This window comes from Amblyomma americanum, chromosome 4 (genome assembly GCF_052857255.1).
Source record: "Amblyomma americanum isolate KBUSLIRL-KWMA chromosome 4, ASM5285725v1, whole genome shotgun sequence".
NCBI lineage: Eukaryota > Metazoa > Arthropoda > Arachnida > Ixodida > Ixodidae > Amblyomma > Amblyomma americanum.
In genome coordinates, this window is record NC_135500.1 from 215,914,204 (window position 1) to 215,934,415 (window position 20,212).

The following is a 20,212-nucleotide window of genomic DNA, read 5'->3' on the forward strand; positions in this document are numbered from 1 at the left end:
GCTTCTGCAAAATTTGGGACAAAACCACTCCGAAAGAAATCGGCAACCTGAACGAGTGGACCCGCGCCTTGAAGGAAGATGTAAAAGCCGCCACAGAGGACACAGAGGCAATAACCTCGCAACACACAGCCGACCCCAAATTGAAACACATGTGGGAAGACACCTGAGCTTACAGCTGAAGTGGAAAAAACAAAAACGCAATCGCGCCCTCAGAAAGAGGATAACACAGCTGCAAAGGAAGATAGAAGCGTACGCGTTCGAGCTGGAAAGACAGCAGTGGGGACAGGTATACGACAGCATGAACGGGCACCTGGGTAAGAAAAACACGTGGCTTCTGCTGCGACACTTACTCGACCCCACACCGACCAAATCGGCTCAACGCAACAGACTTGCTCAAGTAGCACACAAACATGCAGGTAACACAGAAGACTTGATCAAAGAACTCAAGGGTAGATACCTAAACACCACGCAATCCACCAACCCCCTTCCCTGGTATAAGGGCGAGCCGAACCCAGAAGTAGACCAGGAATTCAGCACGGCGGAAGTATGGCAAGTCATGAGCCAACTAAAACATCAGCCGCAGGACCCGACAGCGTCACCAACAAAATGTTGAGAAATCTAGACCTTACGTCAGTGACTGCCCCAACTGACCTAATCAACAAACTTTGGCAGGAGGGTGAAATCCCTCAAGAATGGAAACACGCCAGAATCATCTTTATACCTAAACCAGGCAAGAAGCTAACGGCCGAAAACCTAAGACCCATCTCCCTTACATCTTGCTTAGGGAAACTAATGGAACACGTGGTTCTAAACAGACTCCAGGGATACGCGGAGGATAACGACTTCCTACCCCCCTCCACGCTAGGGTTTAGAGCCCAACTGTCCACGCAGGACGTCATGATTCAACTTAGTGAAGATGTAATCCCCAAAAGCAAGAACACAAGAGCTATCCTCGGATTAGACTTAAACAAGGCCTTTGACAACGTGTCACACGAGGCCATCCTCACTAACCTATCGAGGCTAAATCAAGGATTCAGAACCTTCAATTACATAAGATCGTTTCTGGACCAAAGGACGGCAGAGATATCGCTCGGTGGGGTGATCTCGGATCCCATACGCATGGGCTGTCGGGGGACCCCGCAGGGCTCGGTACTCTCGCCGTTCTTATTTAACCTGGCACTCGTAGAACTACCGAAACACGTCGAGGCCATCCCTAATCTCAGACACACTTTCTATGCCGACGATATTACCCTCTGGATTACGAAGGGAAATAATGGGCAGATAGAAGAGACCCTACAAAGGGCAGTCGATACCATGGAAGCCTACGTTAAAACGGTAGGACTAGAATGTTCTCATCCCAAATCGGAGCTCCTAATTAAAAAGAGACATTCCGAGAGGACAGAAATCCAGCCTCCCGTCAGCCAACATAAGCATACAAGTGCAAGACAAAGTAATTAGACAAGTGAGTTCCGTCTGAATCCTTGGAATGATAATACAAGAGAACCGCTAAAATACCGAAATAATCGAAAAATTAAGCGCCTCAGTTCACCAAACCATTAGACTGATCCAACGCATAGCGAACAGGAAAACAGGAGTTAAGGAAAAAGATCTATGTCGGTTGGTGCAAGCCTTTGTCATCACCAGGATGAATTACGCCCTCCCCTATCTACAGTTATACAACGCTGAGAAACTCAAAATTGAAGGTCTCATCACGCAGGCCTGCAAGGCAGCCCTAGGCCTACGGTACCAGTCAACACCTCCACTGAGAAGTTACTGCAACTCGGCCTACACAACACGCTAGACGGACTGACTGAGGCCCATCGTAGAATGCAAGAGCTCAGGCTCACTCGAACCAATATGGGTAGAGAAATCCTAGAAAGGCTCGGAATAAACGCGGATACTCAAAAAATCCCGTCCAGCCTCCGAAGGACAATCACGGTAAAACCATTACCGAAAAATATGCACCCCGTCCATCATGAAGGAAGATGCAAGGCCAGAGCAAAAGCCCTAGCTAAGAAACTTGAGGGTTGACAGGACGTAGTCTACGTAGATGCGGCAGCTTACCCAACACACGAGAAAGCATTCACGATAGCCGCGGTTACCGCGGAAGGCCAACTCATAGCAAACGCGACAGTACGCACCAACTCTTCAGAAACAGCCGAAGAAGCGGCAATCACCTTGGCGTTGACAAACCTGCGAGCAGAAATGATTGTCAGCGATTCAAAAGCAGCCATTGCCAATTTCGCCAAGGGCAGAATATCTCCCATCTCCTTGGGAATTCTCAGGAATTACCCGAAAGACAGGACAGACGTGGAACTGGTTTGGTTACCAGTTCACTCGTCAAACCCAGGGAACGAGGCAGACCACGATAAAGCTCGAGGATCTATCGGCCGAGCTGTGGATGCGAACTCGGACGTCGAAATGATGAGAGACGGCCTTAATACCTACCGTGAGATTACTCAGCATTACAGGCTAGAAAGGCTAACCTTCCCTGCTCCGCATAAAAGCCTAAACAAAGAACAGGAGGTACTGTGGAGACAACTTCAAACGAAAACTCTCCCTAATCCAGCTGTCCTAAGCCATGTGTACCCGGATATATTTAAGCCGGAGTGCAGAAAATGCGGTGGCAAAGCCAGCGTAGATCACATCTTCTGGGACTGTCCGAGATACCCCACCAATATCGCTTAAGAGGCTCGCGCCCCCAGGCCCGTGGGAGACCTTGTTGCTCAGCTCCGACCTGGAAACCCAATTACAGATGGTGACGAGAGCCGAAGAGGTTGCCGCCAGTCTCCACTGACGGCCGCCTAACAAGGTCAACAAACCCATTTATAGCTCAAGCCAATAATAAACGTTTTCCAATCCCAAAAAAATGTGCGATCCAGGCTGCTCTTCCCAAGCAACCTCGTGTGACCAATAATAAATTTAACTGTCATCTGCCAGGTTGCATGTGGACATCATCTTTTATGGATACCATCAAGTGTCACCCCACACATACACGTGCACACACAAGCGCGCGGATTTTCGCTTACTTGGGAAAGTAAGACCTACTACGCCTTAAAAAGTCAGCAGAGACACTTAAGACTGCTTATGTGCGGGAAGGCGTAAGCCCGCCCGCTCAGTTCGTGAACACAGTCACCGCGAATTGTGGCGTGATGTAACCCGATGCCATGCAGCTGGCAATTCTACCTCCGCATGGTTCTATGTAGCTACCACCGCAATGCCGCTACACCTCTCTCCTGGTCTGTGCGCTAACTTCGTGAAAGCAGTCACCACCGCACTGCACCCCGTGCTCTGCCTTAAGGGTATGAAGCAATAGCTAATGGGTTAATGCCCATATATGCAGAACTGGTCTTTATCTACTTAATATTCATAGATCCCTGGGAGTCCTCATACCACTTCTGGCGCAGTGGAACAGAGGTTAAGCAGTGCGCCACTGGTCGAATTTGTGCAATCTAAGTTGCTCTTCCCGGGCCATTGCCTTGGGACGGCAGATGCTGCCACCAGTGGAATTTGTGCAATCCAGGTTGCTCTGCCCAAGCAACCTTGCACGACCAATCATTAATTTGCACCTTGCACGACCAATCATTAGCATGCCCTCTTTTATTGAGTGTTAACACACACACAAAAACACACATAGACGGGTGTTCACTAAATGGGGAAAGTAAGGCTTACGCCTTAAAAACCTACTGGCAGTGATCAAAAGCATATTGGCTTAGTGTGGTCTATAGCTACACATCTCATGCACTCTAATTACAGCCCCGTGCAACTTTAAAATTCAGGGGCCCCAGAAGTGCCACCCAAACTCCAATTACTGTTGTCTACTGCTTCTCCACAACATGCAACCAGTAGCCTTTTATGCTAAGCTTAAGTATGACAAAGTTCACACCATGACAAGCACCAGAATCGCTTAAATGTGTGAGTTAAAAGGGCTTGCATTAAACATTTACAGTCAACAACAGATGCGCTGTACATTTGTAAGCACTTCACTGACTATCGTGGCTCCACTGCCAATCACCAGCAATGCAATTTACAGGCAAGGCATGTCCTCAAGCTTTCTTTCTCTTCTCTGCAATTGACCTTCCTCAAAAAAGATTTGATGCCACACTAAACAGTACTCAGGAAGTGAAATAAAAGCAGCGGAAAAGCAACACAGATCTCACCGTCAACAAGACTAAGAGGCACAACTGATTGGCCAGCAAGACGATACCACAACGCTCACTGGCATGTTTGTCAACTGTCAAAATGCATTTTCTCACATGCAGCTAGCTGTGGCTGCTAGCAGCACATATATATCTTTTTGGAAGAGCTACTGGAAACTGATTATGTGAAAAATCGGACTGCAAACTTCGAAATTCATGACAAACAATGTTCCAGGATGGGAGGTCACCACAGAAGCCTTTGTGGTTGAAAAAAGTGCTTGATGGTAGCATGAATACAATATCACAAAGAAACAACATGTTATTCACTGGCCTCACCATCACCATTCGTCATCAATCATTATACCCTTAAAGGCCCAGAGAATTAGATAAGGGGGTCATAACAGAACACAGGAGGTGGGACACAAATGTCACCCAATGTCACATGGTTCTTAAGAAGTTAATAAAAAAATATGTTAAAGAAAATGACAACTAGAAAGATTCAAGAAGGCTGCTGATCACAGACAACATAGCATTGATAACAGAACAGAATAAGCCAACCGCTGTATGCAGCAGCTTTCCAGACACCCCTCTCATTCTTTGACATGTCCACATTTTTCAACTATCCGCAACTCCTTCTGCTACTCCCTTCTTTCTCCCCACGCGATTCTTGAGGAGTAGTTACCAGGCTCATCCAACATCCACAGCCTGGTATGTCTCACCTTTGAATTGAAATTCCTTGGCCACTGCACCATCTCACTAACGGAAAGTTGGGCTATTTGGGGAAGATAGCACCTGCCTTGCCTTATTCTCTGTAGTCTTCGTTGTTTAGCGCTATGATGTATACATCATCTCACTGATCCCCCTCTATTAGAGCCCTGGATATGAAAATGGCCTATGAATTCATGTTTCTCTCTCTCTTTGAGTCACACACACAGACTTATTACCTGTGACAATTATGGAAGCATTAAGCTGAAGGACAAAGGGGAGCCATTTGCAACTATACTATTTGCCAAGCCTGAAATTAACGAGAACCATAGTCGCACATAGCTTGGACTCTACTTATGTTCTTAGATTAAGAAGTACTTTGGTTTGAGCTAGTTGGTGCATAGCTTTTTGAAGATGTCAGGACGGCACGAAAACAACAAGGACCAAAGAGGCACACGAACACAACAGGACAGGCGCCTGTCCTGTTGTGTTCGTGTGCCTCTTTGGTCCTTGTTTTCGCGCCGTCCTGACATATTCGATTAAGAGTGCAACTATTGATCAGATGTTCGAAATAAAGGCTAACACTTTAGCTCATAATGTTCTGTAGCATGTAGGAGTTGTAACCAGGCCACGCCACAATACGCCTGTCCCTTGCAGCCAGAGGTGGCGGCAAAGTTAATGCGAAAGATCTCTCCAAAAGTAGACTCAAAATGTTTAAAAATGTAGCTTAGCACCAAGCAAGTAACAAAAACTATGAAATGTGAAACAGGGTGTGGGGCTACCCACAAGTGACCCTGTGTCAATCTATTGGTTTCATTAAGAAGTCACAACCACAGGTATCATGCTGTCCCCACATAATGCTGTCCTTCTGCACTCAACCATTCCACTGGAATATAAAGAATAAATAGCCAAAACACCACATCTGCTTCACAGGCAACCATGATTCAATGCTTAAGTGGAAAACTATGATTAATTACCACCATGAAGACAAAAAGCAAAAGTAATAATTGCCGTTGCAAACTTTGACTGTCCACAGAAGTTTCCTATATATCCAGCTGTGTGGAAACAGTAATGGCACCTTCAAAATACAAGTTTTCATTATTAAACTTTACATCTGGAATTCAGCATTTGGAGGTTCACGCATGTCAATCCTATCAACAAAGTGGTTGGACACATGCAATAAGACCCTCATTCCGAATGCTATCGTAAATAGAAACTAAAAACTCTATTGCCACCAAAAGACGCAATGGCCCATTCAGAGCATTATTATGAAAAGATGCACTGAGCCACACCATGTGGGATTCTACATGTGCTTCATAAATGCTTCTTAATTGTTCAGTAATGAAATTTAACCCTTCACGGTGGCTTTGCCATTTGGCTGCTGATCCCAAGGTCGTGGTTTTGATCCCAGCTGCAGTGGCCATATTACGCTGGAGTCGAAATACAGACATACCCACATGCTATGCGATGTCAGTGCACATCCAAGAAGCCCAGGTGGTCTAAAAATTAATGCGGAGCCCTGCACTACTTCGAAATGTTAAAACCCCACAATCCGCAATACAGTCTAAAAACGAAATTTGTAATAACGTTAAGTATGTATTATGAAAGCGCAACTTTTTCAGTGATTAAGTCACAGCACGCCTTCTTGAAGCTTTCATGTTGTCAGAGAAGAAACATTAGAAACAAAGAAGAAACAGAGAAGAAAAAAAGTCATTGCAACTCCCGTAAAATGCAGCACAGTCTACTATGAACTGAGAAAGCATTACTAAGCCTTCCAGAAGACTCAACCTTCACACTTGCTTTCTGGTAATCAATGTAAGAAACAAACTGCAATATTTGCCTCCCTATGAACAGACTGCAACTGCAGGCATTAAGACAGTCATGCCTTTTGCAGACCAGGCACATGTTCAATCAGTATATACAGTTTTTTTTCAGCACGAAGAAAGCAAGGGACTGCTACACATTCCGACACACTGATCAGATGTGGTTGAGGTCCACCCATCAGGCATCACTACTGCAAAGCAGGGATACTGTGTACAAATATAGCAATGGTAGTAAAAAACAATAGAGGAGGCAATATTTTAACTAAAAATGCTACTTTATATTGAAACTGAGGTAAAGTTTAAAGCTTTGAATATGTGCAATTACAATGCCTACCTCTTAACTGACACAGCTGCGTGGTGTCCATACTGCAGACATACCTATGTTTGCAAATTCATCGATGACATGAAAGATGTCTCTGATTGTCAGAGTTTATGACTAGTTATAATCTTTTCAAGGTTAATTCCTCTTTTAAGCTTCTAATCCTCACTAGAAGAATGACGAAAATGATTATGTAGCAGTACTCCAGTCCCAAAGACCCAAACGCGACCAAAAAGGCCAACATAACAAGTGTTCGCGGCCAAGTGCATATTTTTTCTTGCTTTGTCTGCAAAATACATCTTAATCAGTGATGACACACATAATCTGTTTCTCAACCCAGATAGTGCTCATTGCAGATAATCGCATGGTGCAGGCAGACAGCTGACCCACAGGCGGCAAGTGTCAACTATGACGCGAGCAAGATCCCAATGGTTCGAGCTTCGCAGTATGTTACAAAACCACATGGCCTTCACGAGCAAACATACATGCAAGATTCAGGTGGAAATGACATGGGGACAGTTACAAAACACACTTACGTGCTACCAAGGAATGGCCCAGACGCACTGCTTGTGCAATCAGTTTTACGTTTATGCAATCAGCCAAGAATAGGCTGCACCTCCCAGTGACATAGGCAGATAGGCCCAGCAAAGAAGCGCCTGTTGCATGCCTGTGAACCCACTGTAGTGTGCAATAGGGCTGATGTTGCAAAAGCCAGGAACAGGCTAAGAACTTTTGGTTGCATTCCAGTAAATAAAAATTACCAGCTTGTAGTGATTCAACAGTGATGAAAGTGATGGTACTATTGGTGCTGGCAGAACCAGTTATCTGTATCATACATAAAGCGAAACCTGCGCCATTAGCCGAAATTCGCACTTGCATTCTGAACAGACTAGGATTTCGAGAATTGATGCATAACCATGAACAGAATAAAAGAAGGCGTGAAACTGAGAACTGGACTCAAGAGCGAAAAGCTGTTAAAAAGGTTGCAGATATTCACGATGGAGCTCCATAAAAATAAATTCAAGCAAAAACGTTTCTGCGAGCAGCATGGTGCCAGAATTAAGCGAAGCGCTGTACTCTGTATACAGATGTGCATGAATAGTCAGGAGGGTTTGCCACATTATTCCGCTCTAAGAAACATTGTGTCGATCGAGCTTGGCAAGAAACCTCGGCCCGCTACTCCGACGAAAGCGCCAAAGTCACAGTTTGATATGTCCGACGCTCTGCGGCCGGCGCTGAAAGAAATACCTAAACTGCAAGCGCAGTCGGCCACTGACCCTTGGCCAAGTGGAGTACCGCCGGTAAGATCGCGAGAAGCCGCGAACGGAACACCCAACCGAAAACGAAGCGGCAGCGGAGGAAATGTCTAGAAGCACGAAAAGAGGTCTCGGCAGCCGCCGGCCAACATCTGGAAAACAACTACGCACGTACGGACTCAGTGGCCGGCAAACAATGGTGCCGCGGTCGCTCCGTCCGCGCGGCACGGATGCGCGGAATTAGTTCGCGAACCGTGCCAAATGTCAACAACCGCAGTCCTGGAAATGAAACAAGCTCGTCGGTGACGCCATACGAACAGCGAGCGGCAAGGGAAACGCAGTGGAGAGAGATTGTTGTCAGACGCCGCGCGCCGTCAAAAATATTCCCGCGGGTGCGAGGCTCGCGATGCCGCCCGACGCCACCGCAAATGACGCTGGTCGCCACCAAAGTTACCATCACCGCCGCTACGAACGTGCGCGAAAGGCACGACAGAAATACGGCCGGTCCAAGTCCTACGGCACAACGCCGGCGAACGCCATATTGGCGAACGACGCTCCCACAAAACTGACAAAGGGCGGGCACACGCCGGAGATTGGGCGTGCGGCGCCGACGGTTCGTAAAACCATCGTTAGCTCGATAGCACGTGACAATCAGACCCGCCGTTCGCGCAGACAGTGCCGCTCTTCGGAAAAATGTCGAAAACACGTACTCACCTGTCCGGACCGAAGAAATCCGCGCGTTCTCACGCTGGCAACGCACATGTGCGTCTGCTCGCAACCGCCATGTTTGAAGATGACAGCCCGCGTCGGGCGGCGGCAGGGCACCCAAACGGCGGTTGCTACCGGCGAGAGAAAAAAAAAGCTGCGCGCGCGCGGAAAGTCGGTAGAACTTTGTCGCTTCAAAGACGCGTGGAGAGTCTGTTTTCAGTGACGCCTCGTACAAGATTGGTAGTTCAAAATTTCTTGTGCGGTATCTTTGTTTGCTCTTTCCTTAACTGTGACGGAACGAATGAAGCCAGAGCAACGACCGTGGCTACCGGGGTGAACTCCCGAAGTGTCAACACCCCTGCCAACCGGCCATATCTATGTGCGGCTGGTCGCTAGCGTCTTCTGACCTTGACTTTGCCGCTCACTGCCTGAAGGGCTTTTTATCATTCTAGAAACAGGTCCTGTTGCACATTGCGTTGACCGCTAGTAAGTGTGTACTAAAACTGTACGCCACATGATCAGTTCCTCACCATTACTGCACACCTTTTCTTCTTTTGTTAGTTCGTTGAGTGGTATGAATTTATTTTCAACAAACGTTAGAAGTTGCAAAGATAAGCTTTGAATTTTTTATTTCATCGCGAGAAATCAGTCGGTAATTAACTGAAGAGTCCCCGCAATAAACTTGCTTTTGGTGGCGAAAGCGGTTTACAGCCTTATTTTAGACGGCTGAACAATCGAAAGCAACTATGCGGAAGAGAAAATGTGTTGCGTTCTTATCTCTTGCTGTGCACAGCATTGTGTTTACCCATGCATCGTCATGAATGTGTATATACCCAGTGAGTGTCAATTGATCGCCGTCGCTACACACTACTACGCCGTATGTATATGTTCATGTCCCATGTGGGTACAGTCCTTGCATGTATTGTCCTTGCTTAAGGCTCCAAGCTGTCCGCATAAGCAGAGTACAGGACTGCGTTAATCAGTGGCACTGCGACACGGGGACGGGTTCGTTCCGTGCGGTGAGAGCTAAGTACCAGGTAAACGAACTTTCTTGAGCGCTGGCGCCATCTCTTGGCAATGCCAAACACTAAGGTGCAGTGCGGATTCCAGTCCTTTCGATGTCAGCATGCAGCACTACTAGCAGCGCCTTTCTCGCTCTGGAAACTTGCTGGCAACGAACTACTCACTATATATAAAGTTTATTTTAAAGAATGCATGAACTAAGTGTGCGTAAATGTCATTAAATTTGGTGTGCAGAAAGAACTAAATTTACCGAACGTCTCATGCCGATCATATCCATTGAATATCAGCCAGTGACCATTAAATGTTATCTTATTCAATCAGTATACCTGTACTGATAGGCGCATATTTGATAACTTTGGGCATTCCTGCGAGTAGGAGTCCGCAAACAGCCCTCTCTTGCTGCCGATTTGGCCCTTGGATGGGATTTTGCTAGAAAGCAATCATCACCTATCATCAGCAGCCCAGTTACGTCCACTGTAGAATAAATACGCCTCTTGGCCGTTTACCTCCAATTAACGCTGTCCTGCGCAATCTGCGGCCGCCCGTGCGATCGCCCGAACCAGAAAAATTCATTCTATCTATACACCTGAATCTCTACCGCATCTTGCTACTTTTACCGGCTTCAAGAAACTGCGACATGCTGGGGGACATAGCTGGGTGGACGGGAGGCCTGTGCCTAGGGAGGAGAGCTTGAAAATATTGAATACCATGATATGCCAGAAAAAGGAAGCTGTGAGTGAGGCAGCTGTTAGTTGCTAACACGCTACCATCGTCACCCCACACCGCACTCTCGGGTTGATGCTAATGCTATGTTCTAATGCTTGGAGCAGTGCTTTCCGCTTATGTCACCCTCAGTTTTCTTTGCGCCGGTATTCGCGCATTGGAACGGTCACCATCGCTTTAAGAAGCTGTACTTACTAACAATATACACTCCGTCGCAAAACTTGCTCTCAGCAGAGTAGAATGCTGCTGCGAACGTCAGGAGCAGGCTTCCGGAATTGCGCGATAAAAACACACTTGTAGGAGCTGCACTGTGCGCTTGTTACATATTTCACGCTGCTGCGAAGAAGTTGTGGGACAGAGTATATACAGCATTCCTAAAATTCGGCGGGAAAGTTTCTTGCCGTCAACACAGCTCCGCTCACAAGAGCAGACTAAAGGAGGCGTTGCGGCTTCCAAAACTTGCCAACGTGTGAAGTTCGCAACGTACGAGCGAAAACAAAAACGTGCAACTTTATAAACTGCACATTTGTTAAATTTTATAAACAAGTCTAAAACTGCATCATTTAAGGCGTAAAATTTCATAAAAAAAGCATAACGCAATCGATATAATTCTTTCTACATAGTGGCAACATAATACACTATATAGAAACAATCAATTAACATGCCGACGTTCATTGTGGCAAAAAAAGACGTGTGCGCATCACAACTGCTGACATCCAAAACGTCAGAGCACGCGCTGAGGCACGCACACTTTTTGTAAACAAGAGAGAACGTCGCGTCCGGAGACGAAGCCGCGGGCGCGAGCTACCTGCTCGGATCGAACCCAGGGCGGAAACTCTAGGGAAAACGACGGCTGTTCTAGGGAAAAGCTCGACTCAATCCTGGGCGCCGCCGGTTCCCCAGCCGCGGGTGCGCATTGTCCCCGACCGGGAGGACTTTGAACTTTCGAGGTGAAGGGCCCGGGCATCGACAAGATGACCGCGAAATGACTCCAACCGGGAGGCGGAGGGTGGACGGAGCGCGGTTGTGAGGGAAAAGGGGGAACAGGAAGCGGGGAAACGGTCGGCGAACGACGAGCAAAGGGGAAAACTCCTCCTGATCGTTGCGTATACTATGCGGAAACTGTATGCGATCGCAGTGCGTCTGCCCAGCGGTGCCTATAAAAAGGGCGGAGTGACTCGGTTATCTTTATTCACTTTGGCTTTTGCTCTCCTTCTACCACCAGTGTTTTGCAGCGTTTACTTCCGCAAAACGAAACATCATCCGGGTGCGACGTGTCGGAAGATGAAATCCGCTAAAAGAAGGCATCGCCATGGAGAGGTCGTAAAACGCTTCTCTTGATGTTCGGTGCTGTCTGACAGGCCGCTGTTCCCTCGATCTGGAACGACGCTTCCTTACATCTGCATTCTCAATAGGCTTTCGAGTTCACATCATGTGAAATAAATAAAAAGAAAAGAGATTATTGCCCATTTCCACTGGTTATCATGAGAAACAGAAGTTATACCCCACGTGAGTTTCTTAGCCAAGGTGTCCGTGCGGCAGTGTTGGCTGCAGTGATAAACATCAAGAATTTAGGCCCTTGTCAATAGCAAAAGACGTATTAAACGTACATATAATAAATTAAAACATCACACTTTTAAGCAGTGCGACGTGTCAATAGATTTGCTGATTAAGCGAAGTGTCGACGGCAGATGTGACAGCCGAGACGCGCCAACTTCAATTCTCTATTGTCATTAGAATCGCTGAGACCAGAAATCCTCCGGTAAAAGAGGGACATCAAGCAAGAAAGCGTTTCTTGTTGTCTCGGTGCAAAAAAAGAAAAAAACTTTCTATCGCTTAATATCAAAATGCCATGCATACACTGCCACAGTTGATGGGATGCACTTTGATAGCGACTGAATTTAGCAGCGGCTTCTCCAGAAAATACAGAACCGTATCAGCCAAACATACAGCCGACTTGGTTGTACGGGAATATGCCAAAATTAGACACCTTTTTTTCCCCACTTCAGCTTGTTCTAGATGCGTTTCTTTGGGGCCTCCTGCCTGCGCGCGTCGCTCGCCAAAGCCAAGTGTTCCCGGAGCAGGAGAACGTTCTTCCAGGAAATCTGCGCGACGCCCCAAACGGGATCGATCCCTGGCCATCCGCTTCCTAGTTTTACTTCTTTCGTTCAAGGCTCAAAGGTGCTACGTCGTCGGATGGAGAGGCCGCACTGGGATTTTCACCCGCTCGGAAGGAGAGGTCCTTGAACTCGGCGCGCCGTGATTTGTCACCGAAGGCAATGGGGCGGACTTGGAGTGTACTTTTCCGACTAGGATCTCTGCATTTCTAGATGTGCTCATTGTTTTGTATCCTGCATTACTTCTGGCATAAGTGCATTTGGACCGTTTTCAGAAATGATAAGTCGTCTTCACAACCCTGATTCGTGCCCAAGTATTAGTGGAAATAGGCAATTTTAATGCAGCAAATGGAGATGTGTCATCCACGTGTTTTGTGACGTAGGAGGTGTTTACGGTACTTGATTACCGTTACGACACCACGCGCAGCTGCAAAGCGCTGGCAAACACGTTCCCTCGTCTCCATCTGACTGGCGGCCTGCGATGCCATTTGTTGATGAATGTGCAACAGGGAAAAGCCAACTTAAAATATCTGAAAAAAAAAAGGTCCAGTCCAGTCACCGATAATTAAGATGAACAGAATGCGTGCTAAAACGTCATAAGATTAGGCAAGATCAATAAGTATCTTTTTTCTCTTCGTTACCTTCACGGGAATTAGACTTCGCTGGAAACTTTTACAGTAAACAATTACTGCGTCATTTCTTTTCCTAAAAAAACAGCTTTCATGTTTTCATTTTTTTTCAGCACCGTGAGGAGTACATAACGCGGTCAGTAACCAGGTCCCAATCGTGGAGGTCATCATACTTAACACACACACACACACACACACACACACACACACACACACACACACACACACACACACACACACACACACACACACACACACACACACACACACACACACACACACACACACACACACACACACACACACACACACACACACACACACACACACACACACACACACACACACACACACACACACACACACACACACACACACACACACACACACACACAGAGAAGTGATTGCGGTAACTTTTACGTATGCTTTGACTGCACAAAGAAGTCACCGACGTGTTATTTTGTTTAGCTATTGATCCAGATAACGTGCCACGTTCTGTTGATAAAATCCCACCAGTGTGTGATTTTTTTTTTCGCCTCTTTCATTTTGTAAACGACTTCGTAACAAAGACAGAGTACTCTAAGGTGTGCTATAATCTTCTGGCCACGGAGGCGAAGCTTAGGCTGCCATTCTAATTTTTCTTAGCTGCTTTCTTAATGCGACAGCATTACTAGCCCCATTGCGAGAAAAGCTGGTGACTTGTGTAATCCCATGAATGGCAAGAAATATACGGTCACGTCGTCAAGCAGCAGTATGACGCTCACAGCAAGCCGAGCATTGCCACTTCAGACAGTCCCATATGTCGTTCGTCTATATATAATCACCACTGGCCGACCTCCATGTGGCGCCAGTTTTCCTCACAACATTTGTACCAAACTTGAGACGCAACCGTTTGTCATACAGTTTTCCGGGTGGTGTCATACGATTTCTCATTGCATATAGGTTACATGTGCTAGTCAAGTTGGAACCTAGCTTCCGGAAGAGGTTCGAACCGACGAGATATGCACCTTCAATTCTATGCCTTCCCAGACTCTTTACACCTTCTTTTAAGGCGCATAAAAATTGTGATGCACCCGTTTGTTGTATAACGTTCCGGGTGGTGTCATACGCGCGCGCGTGTGTGTGGGTGTCAATGCACCCAGGGGCAGTAATGGTTTCTCATACCCACGCGTAAGCAGTTCTAAGTGTCTCTGCCGATTTTTTTATCCTTAAATAAGGCGATCGTAAACTGCGCAGCCTCATTAGCTACGGCGCCTTTCGAACCCGTGCACGGGTCAAGAAAACCGCTGGTCAAACTCATGCATATGCTGAAGACAATCACGTTCAGTATGCCATGCGCAGCGAGCGGAGGGGGCTACTTTCACTGCGGTCTTTACATCAATGTCAAAGCAGTTCGTTCCCGCCACAAAATATGTGAGACTGACGTGGTGCAAATTGCGTCACATCTCGCAAATTTTATTCATTTGTTATCGCTTAGTCCCCGGGCAATTAGCACGCTTCCCGAGACTGGGTTCATTAGGAGAAAAACAAAGTGCCTTTTCACAAACTCGAATTCCCGCAATCAGAGGCGGCAATCCGCTACCTAAAGATGAAATGGGGCCCCGGTTCAGAGCCGCCTCGGCACCCACCAAGGTGCGCTTCCGTGTCACTCCGCTCCAGTGGTGCTCTGGTAGCCTTCGGTCGCAGCAGTCTTTCTTTTCCTCGCACCACCTCCTCGTCTGCACCATCCCCTTCCCCCTTCCCGACGCCGTCCCTTTCCGCGGCGGGTGTTTCGGGAATAGTCGCGTTTCCCTCCGCCACGGGGCCAATGACCGCCAACACCGGTTGTGACGTCACGAAGCAAACAGGGGAAATGCGGTTGAGATGGTCGCAGGGCTTCGGCTTGGCGGCGAGAAGGAAAGGAACGGGAAAAAAAATGAAAGGAAAGCTTCTCACTTGCCTTTCCTTCTCTTTTTTTTTCTTACTGTCGAGCTATTCTTCCTTTCTCAGCATCGCAATGCGGTGTTTGTTTGCTTCCGAGGGGATAATTCGAGAAACTTGGTGCTGCGGTTCTACTTCTCGGTCGCCTGCTTTCTTTCTTGCTTTCTTAATCCGAGGCTGTGCATGTTGTCAATAATTCGCGCAGTAATGAACCTGCGTCTCCGAAAGATATCAGAGAGCCTCGAGATAGGGATTACTCGCTTGATTCCGTTTGAAAGACGGCCAAGACTTTATTCGACAAGAGAAGTTGTTGGGCGAGTTTTTACCTTTTCTCTTCGTCATTTTTCACAGAGCTTTTGTAAATATGCCTGCAGATATGGCAGTTTTAGAAACTAAAAATAAAAACTGCGGAAAACAACCGAAAAAAAAAAGAGAGGACATTCATGTCTGCAACTTCCCTCAAATCGCTTTCCACCTGGGTCGGGGATCGTCGCTAGAACGCCGTACTTCGCTGGCTTGTTGCTCTTCGCTCCGCACTCTCAGTTGAGCGGCCGCTTACGGCGGCTTGTAATGTGCGCAGTTATTTAATTAACGGCTTCTTCCATCTCCGCCTTGATTCTCGTTGGTTTTTCGTTTCCACTCTTTCGACGTGGTAGGACCGGTTGCGGTGTTTGTTGCAGCGATAACTAATTCGGTTAAGCAATACTGTGGTCTGGAAAAACAGCATAATCAAGGGACTAAAATTATCAAGGAAGGTTGAGAGTTGAAAAAAGATAAGTTTGAAAAAAAAACTTGGCGAGGTTTCTTGGCACGGATAAGAGTGCTGTTTTCGGACCGCAAATAATACAACTCTACGGACAGCGCTGAAAGGAACATATGCATCACTGAACCTTGAGAAGGCGTTATTAACGCCGGTTCATTACCATACTAACTACCAATCAAATAAATGTACTAAAAAATAAGCTTGCACTTTCTCAATTTTGGTCCGCAACAGACAAATTCGTCGCTGCAGGTTAGTCTTCACTTGAACATGTTGAAGCCTCCATCGTACTGACGTCAGGGGTTTTGTTCATTGTCCAAAAGTTGAAACTCACATTCTCTACGACACTTGCGCTTCAATAACAAAGTAGGTCAGCACATAGTATGGTTTTCTTACTAAATATGTGCTACGCGTCTTGAAACGGCAGTACTTCTGCTCACACACACAAACACACAAAAAGAAGGCTTTGGCGAACCAGTCGTTAACTGCCCATGACACTCGCTCACGCTTTCTAACACACGCAGAAGCAATAACATCCGATACCAGAGCCTGAAAGACAAGCTGCTTTCATGTTCAAGCCAACACACACGTCGTTTCTCGACGTTTTATAGCCCATTTGCATGAGGAGCACGGATCTCGGAGGTTTCTAACAAAAGAGCACGGTTTCGTGAGCCCTTTTACTCTCTCCCATCGTATGTAGGACCTCTATCTTTACGCTTTACGGTTTTAGAGTTTTCTCACTTCTTTCTTCTCTTTCCTCCAGCTCGCAGTGGCGAGAACACAAAAGCTGGGAGCGGCGGGAGTAGTGCAAATGCTCTTCCACCAGCGCCGACCCGAAAGAGAAGCTTGCTTTTCCGCAGGATGAGTCATACTGCGGAGAAGCCCACAGTTTCCCTTCGGGCGCATTGAATGAAACGGTGTGCGCGGTGGGGTTCAGTGAGGAGAATTCTTTTGTACAGCGGCCACTACCCCCCCCCCCCCCCCCCTCCGAGCTCCCATTTTTCGCACTTTCTTTACTTTGCTTTATCAATTCCTCCAATGTGTGTTTGCACTTTTTTTTGCATTCGAATGCTTCTTGCTAACCTCTGGACTGCGAGTGTTGCCATTGCATTACGGGCGTGGCGAGCGTGAGGGTTAACATTGAATGATTGAACATGCTGGGGTTAGGTTCGTAATGTGATGAGGTCGCAATGAAAACGCATCGAATAAAGTTATTCTTCGCGCCTATTGGAAAGTGCGCTATTGTCTCACACGCCGCAAATGAAAGAAGGGAAGACAGAGAAGTTGCTTGTAGACAAAGGACACCCGAATGTGATTCAAACGATACCAAGCGACGATGCGAGAAAAAAAATACTCTCTGGGACTGCGACCTCCCGCTGTATCATGGACTGTCTGCTTTGTACTACTTTAACCTAATTGTGAATTAACGCGGAGTTAAGGCATTAGTGGCTAACTTTGCGTCTTCTCTCAAACAGTGCGGGTTCTGCTGGCCATTAAGAGGCGTGTGTAGGGTGGCCAAAAGCCTACAAATGGTCCTTAGAAATTTCATTCTTAAACGAATCCACCCAAAAAAGACGCTGCGGTGGCTCAGTGGTTACGGTGGTGGTGGTGGAAACTTTATTGACAACGATGATGTAAATGGTGGAGGCGAAGCCCCCTACATGGCACTTGGATGCTCCCTCACTGTGATGAGGCACCCCTACAAAGCGAAGGATAGCCCTTGGAACGAAATCCTTCTCAGAGAGCTGGAGATGAGCCGGCGCTTGTCTTGAGAAGCTTATAAAGTTAAAGAGAAGAGTTTAAGAAGATAAAGAAGTTAAAGAGGAGAAGCACATGCCGGCCTCCCTGGCAACGAGGAGGCTCATTCCTTAGCCCGAGGTCTCACATTCCGCGCGGGAGTCGAGCCCCTTGTACGGGGCGAGGAGTGTCTGCTCTCCTTCCGGGAGATTCTCTCGTACTACAGGGAACAAAGAAGGGAGAACGCACCCCTAGCCCCATCCCTCAGCATAGCGCACACTGGCGGCGACTACAAACGCGGACTGCTCCATACCCCACACTACTACATGCCCGATACCCAGACCAGTTCCTTTCCTCATGCAAACTTTTCGGCAAACCAGGAGACTTTCTACACACCCTGCCCACATGCCCCATCTTCCCTCATTCCCCATCACCGACCGTGGCAGAGTCTTGCTGGGAGAGACTTATGACAGTGGTTAGGGAGCGTGGCTGCTGAGCCGGAGCTCCAGAGTTCGAACCTGGCCTAGGCGGCCGCGTTTCATGGCGTTTCGATGGAGGTCAAACGCAAAAGGCACCCGTGCGCTGTGTGATATCAGTGTTAGTTAAAGATCCCCAGGTGGTCGAAATTATTCCGGAGACCTCCACTACGGCACCTCTTTCTTCCTTTCTTCTTCACCTCCCTCCTTTATCCCTTCCCTTACGGCGCGGTTCGGGTGTGCACCGAGATGTGGTGAGACAGTTACTGCGCAATTTCCTTTCCTCAAAAACCAATTTTTCAACAAATAATAAGTTTAATTCGTGCATGTTAGTACCTTGCCGCTGTGTGTAACCTTCGAGCTGACACTTCATACTACCACACTGCCGCAAAACTTTGCAATATTTATTTATTCGTTCATCCTCAGTGCCACCGGCACGCGCTGTATCACTTCGTTTGTGACACAAGGTGCGACCAGATTTATCTCGAATGATCGTAGGCAGGCGGAACAGATTCTACGTTGTTCGAGACTGTTGCGGCTACTTTGCAAACCTTATATCGAACGTTCGTTGTCAGCTTTAAGTTGAGCACGGACGAGAGTGGCGAGCATTCTGTTCGACGACCAGCGAGCATGGCTGTTGCTATCGCCGCCACCGAGTCATTCAGTTCTTTTGCGGACGCAAAGAGTTTCTTTTGGAGGCCTCTTCGCTGTCTACCTGACTGCCGTCACCACTACGTGACAATATGCTGTACACAATTCCCACAATCGTATAATCGGTAGAAAATTGTAAAGGACACTTAAGCTCCGCCTTAAGAGAGTGACGCGATAGCGTACTGGGTTAATTCCTTTATATGCAGAAGGTTATTCTCTACTTACATTTACAGATCCCTGAGAGTCCTCATACCCCACCTGGCGCAGTGGTGCAGCAGTTAAGCGACGCGCCACTGCATTGCGATGGCAGCTGTGTTCCCAGCGGTGGGCCTTGTGCGGCCCAGGATGCTCTTCCCGAGCGACCAATCATTAACTTAACTGCCACCTGCAGCGGTGGGCAGGTTGCGATGACGCCGCAGGGTCACGTGACCTAGGTGGCCCACCTGCCTCCTAGGTTGCTCTCTAGGGACAGAGCCATGTCCGTGATTCTTTGCTCACAACGCTCGGCAACATCGACACCGGATTTTCTGGACAACAGGGCCTTTAACGCTATCGCGTTAATACGCGCATTTTAATGCGAAAGCATTACTAGTGCCATTAAAAGGAAAGGCGGCGGCGCGCGCGCCTGTGCGTGCGTGTGTGTACTCGCAGATTGAGCAGAAAATCTAAGTGATGGCAAGAAAGAATGAGTGAGGTGATCAAGCGACCGTATGACGCACACAGCAAGCCGAGCACCGGCACTTCAGACAATCGGTGGCACAGTGGTTATTGTGCTCAGTTGCTGAAGCAAAAGACGCGGGTTCGATCCCGGCCGCGGCGGTCGCATTTCGATGGAGGCGAAATGATAGTGTCCCGTGTACTGTGCGTGGTGAGTGCACGTTAAAGAACCCCCGGTGGTTGTAATTTCCGGAGCCCTCCACTACGGCATCCTTCATAGCCTGAGTCCCCTTGGGAATTTAAACCCCATAAAACCAAACCGAAGAATCCTATTCATGTCGTTCATCTATATATATTCCCCACTGGCCGATCTCAATGCGGCACCAGTTTTCCCAACAATCGTATCAAATTTGACACAACCGTTTGTTGCACACCATTACGGGTGGGGTCATAGGATTTCTCGTTGCATATTATAAGCTTACATCTGCTGGTGAAGCTGGAGGTCATAGCTTGCGACAGCGATCCGAACCGACGACATATGCACCTTCAATTGTACGCCTTCCCAGACT

At 47.5% G+C, this 20,212-nt stretch overlaps 2 protein-coding genes across 2 annotated transcripts in view; one reads left to right on the plus strand and one right to left on the minus strand.

The window, feature by feature from the left end:
- The window catches only part of brat (tripartite motif-containing protein brain tumor), a 116,752-nt gene extending 107,547 nt beyond the window's left edge, over window positions 1-9,205 (minus strand). Inside the window, exon 1 of the mRNA XM_077663359.1 lies at window positions 8,957-9,205. The gene's annotated coding sequence lies outside the window, so the exon portion shown is untranslated. The remainder of the gene's footprint in view (window positions 1-8,956) is intronic.
- The window catches only part of LOC144129319 (uncharacterized), an 86,505-nt gene that overhangs the window by 62,047 nt on the left and 4,246 nt on the right, over window positions 1-20,212 (plus strand). The gene's annotated exons all lie outside the window — the stretch shown is intronic.